The sequence below is a fragment of the Haliotis rubra genome, unplaced genomic scaffold (genome assembly GCF_003918875.1).
Source record: "Haliotis rubra isolate DU_JTF1 unplaced genomic scaffold, ASM391887v1 Scf840, whole genome shotgun sequence".
Taxonomy (NCBI): Eukaryota; Metazoa; Mollusca; class Gastropoda; order Lepetellida; family Haliotidae; genus Haliotis; species Haliotis rubra.
In genome coordinates, this window is record NW_025767569.1 from 108,075 (window position 1) to 112,226 (window position 4,152).

The 4,152-nt window shown below is 41.1% G+C and overlaps 1 long non-coding RNA gene across 2 annotated transcripts; it reads left to right on the plus strand.

Annotated features, from left to right (window-relative positions):
• Positions 1–937: 937 nt before the first annotated feature.
• On the plus strand, positions 938–3,800 carry LOC124262498. 2 transcript variants are annotated; one of them, XR_006894608.1, is made up of 2 exons: positions 938–3,029; positions 3,112–3,800. It is a non-coding gene; the product is annotated as an uncharacterized LOC124262498 (long non-coding RNA). The 2 variants fall into 2 exon arrangements; XR_006894609.1 differs by having other exon boundaries at positions 3,246–3,800.
• The last annotated feature ends 352 nt before the right edge of the window (positions 3,801–4,152 follow it).

The window sequence follows — 4,152 nt, forward strand, 5'->3', positions numbered from 1 at the left end:
TGCCTGCACACCATCGTCAGCAGAGACTGGGTGGGCTAACCAACGACGTAACTGGAGAGTCAATCGCTGGCATAATGTTCTCTTCACAGATGAGTCAAGATTCTGTCTGGACTTCAATGATGGTAGGGCTCGTGTGTGGAGAAACCGTAACGAACGATACGCCAACTGTACGATTGCTGAACATGATCAGTATGGAGGTGGGAGTTTGATGATCTGGGCAGGAATCAAGTTGGACGACGAACTGATCTTGTGGTCATCAGACGAGGTACCATGACAGGTGTGAGGGTACCGAGACGAAATTGTCACACCTGTGATCATTCCGTGGGCTCAGCAAGCAGGTCCTAACTTCATCTTCATGGATGACAATGCCCGTCCACATCGAGGCAAGCGTTGTCACTGATGTTCTTCAGACCAACAACATCACCCATATGGACTGGCCTGCAAGGTCTCCTGACCTGAATCTATTGAACATGCTTGGGACCTCCTCGGAAGGCGTGTGTACGGCCTCCACGTTCGTCCTCAGACTCTGGATCAGCTTGAACAGGCATTGCGGAAGAATGGCAGAACATTGCCACAACAGACTCTAGACAGACTCATCTGGTCAATGCCTAGACGTCTTGAAGCGTGTATTCCAGGTCAATGGTGGCCATACACGTTATTAAACTTTGGATCAGTGCTCAAAACTGACAGTAAAAGTGTTTTCAGACATTTTTCATACCCTGATGCAACACATTTTGCACGGCTTTTTCAGTGACACTGTTTTTGATGATTTGCAAGTCAGTTATTGTTCAATGAATTTTGATTTCTTTGTTGGAAAAGTGTGTGGATATGCTTTATCTTTGTTATGTTTGATTCAGTTGTAATGATCATGAGTAAAGGCATATGTACTGACCAAAAATACACTTGTTCCTTAATTTTTTGTGAGGAGTATAGTCTATTAACGGAGCTTTAACGGAACCTCACTGTAGTCAGTTCCTCAACCTAAACTATGTGTACAAAGGTAAGATGACAACAACTAATTTCTAATCATCATTTACATGTACTTTGACATGCTACAAGTTTTACACTTTTTTCACCTTTACAGTTATATTTTAGTTTCTCAGTTTTGATGGCTTGTTATACTGTCAGCATCTGAATCAGCATTAGTTTTATTACACAAGGAACGTTCCTTGAATAGTCCTATAGCACGGGGACCAACAACAGCCAGCTGCTGTGTTGAGAGAATCCCAGGATACCGTTCCACAAAGCTGCCTTTCCTTACCAAGACTTACATGAAGACTGGCATCGGTCTGTGGATCTGGATCCAGATGTACATGTTATTTTAGCCTTAGTATATACCATCTTATTGTTAATGTTATCTGTGTCACAAGAAGGGAGTCTTTGCTTAGTCATTGCCAGGGCTGTAAGAAATAATGGTGAGAAATCAGTACGTTTAACAGTGGTGTCCGGTAGGGCTGTGACGATTCGGTTTGATCGAAATCAAATCAGACACCTTAGTTTCGATTTTTGATAAGCATAATGCTAGTATCACTATTTCGATTCGATATTTGAATATCTATTTAAATTATTTCCACACAGAGAGAATGTAATTTTGACTCCAACCAATACAGCGCTTAAATTAGGTGAAACGTGATTGGTTGATGCTGGACTAATTATCCAATGAGAACTGTTGATGGTAGACATCACCAAAGTGCTGTTCTGTGGTTAAACATCATATTATATTTGTTTGAAAAAGGTTACATCCTTTACATTCCTGATTTCCTTGGAAAATCTTGGAGAAAGGTTTTCAATGTGATACGTTTTGTTTAATCATTTCTGAGAGTTAAATTAAATCTGATGTTTTTTGTATGAAGAATCAAATCGAAAATGATCAAATCGAGGGTCCAATATCAAAACTCGAATCGAGGTCTGCGTGAGTCGCTGCAGCCCTAGTGTCCAGTCTCTTGTGGCGACTGACCACAGTGTGACATATACAAATGTATTCACCAGAGGTGTTTCAGTTGCAACCTTAAGTCATGAAATATACTCCTGTACCTACCAAAGATTTTGGCTCTTTTAAACCTGTACATGCATCCTATAATATACGGAGGCTCTTAACAGAGGATATATGTCACAATGTTTTAACTCTTGTTCACAATTAGTCATCCTCCTTTTGTTTCAATGGTTTTCCTAGTCTGACAGTTTTCTCCCAGTCATATTTTGTTGTTTTATTTGTGAGATCTGTTTGACACGAGCAACACCCTGGTTCCAGCTTGCCGCGTATTTTCATCAAAGGCTGAAATGCTAAATATTACTTGTATCGTTTGTATTTATAACGTGACATTATATATTTACATGACATTCTCCACATGCCTTGATAAGGGACACAATAGGCTACAGGTACATCTGCAGATTACAGGTACATCATGCACACATGTAGACGACGGAGGTGGGCATGAGGAACAGGTACATCTGCAGATTACAGGTACATCATGCACACCTGAAGACGACGGAGGTGGGCATGTAGATACAGGTACATCTGCAGATTACAGGTACATCATGCACACATGTAGACGACGGAGGTGGGCATGAGGAACAGGTACATCTGCAGATTACAGGTACATCATGCACACATGTAGACGACGGAGGTGGGCATGTAGATACAGGTACATCTGCAGATTACAGGTACATCATGCACACATGTAGACGACGGAGGTGGGCATGTAGATACAGGTACATCTGCAGATTACAGGTACATCATGCACACATGTAGACGACGGAGGTGGGCATGTAGATACAGGTACATCTGCAGATTACAGGTACATCATGCACACATGTAGACGACGGAGGTGGGCATGTAGATACAGGTACATCTGCAGATTACAGGTATATCATGCACACATGTAGACGACGGAGGTGGGCATGTAGATACAGGTACATCTGCAGATTACAGGTACATCATGCACACATGTAGACGACGGAGGTGGGCATGTAGATACAGGTACATCTGCAGATTACAGGTATATCATGCACACATGTAGACGACGGAGGTGGGCATGTAGATGTACATCTCCAGATTACAGGTACATCTGCAGATTACAGGTATATCATGCACACATGTAGACGACGGAGGTGGGCATGTAGATACAGGTACATCTGCAGATTACAGGTATATCATGCACACTTGTAGACGACGGAGGTGGGCATGTAGATACAGGTACATCTGCAGATTACAGGTATATCATGCACACATGTAGATGACGGAGGTGGGCTTGTAGCTGCAGCTTGGAATAGGTTAGTGAGAATCTCGAGACAAGAATGAGTGTTTGTCTGAGTTATATAATATAATGTTTGCAGATGGTTAGGTTATTTTAATGTCACTTCACTGATTTTGTTTCATAAATGATTCCTGGACATATTTCAATATTTCTAATTACACAAAACAAAGCCCTCAAATGTGAGATTTTAAGGCTGAAATGTGATATGTAATAGTGAAATAAGCACATTCTGATATCTGTAAGAATTCAGAAGAGTTTATCTCATGTACAGAATATAATTTGTATGTCAGTGTTTATGAAGGTACATCTTCATGACAGTTTGTCAGTTCAATAATGTTCAAAACAAATGACATACAGTTCATGTAGCAGTATTTTATTTATGTCAAATCAAATCGTTTGAAATTTTATGTGCATAAACTTAATATGTTGAAAGTTTTCTTGTTTATCAAATTTTACTCCAGCCTAAAAGTTGATCTATAATGAGAGTGATAGGAGCGATATGTAAATATTATTCTTGAAGGTGGTTCCAGTGTTTATAACAAATGAAAATACTCAGTGTTGCTGCGAGGAAATTGTATTTAGTTGACATGTTTGTTTAGCAAGCTTGCTTGTGTTTAATGTGATAGTCATTCACACAGACCTCCCAGCAAGGTGAAGACCATGATGCCTGGAGAATAAGGAGTGTGGTCTGTCTGATTGACACACCCACACCACACCCACACCCACACCCACATCCACACCCACACATCACACCACACCCATACCCCATACCGAAGGCCCGGGTTCGATTCCCCACATGGGTACAATGTGTGAAGCCCATTTCTGGTGTCCCCTGCCATGATATTGCTGGAATATTGCAAAAAGTGGCGTAAAACCCAACTCACTCAATCACTTC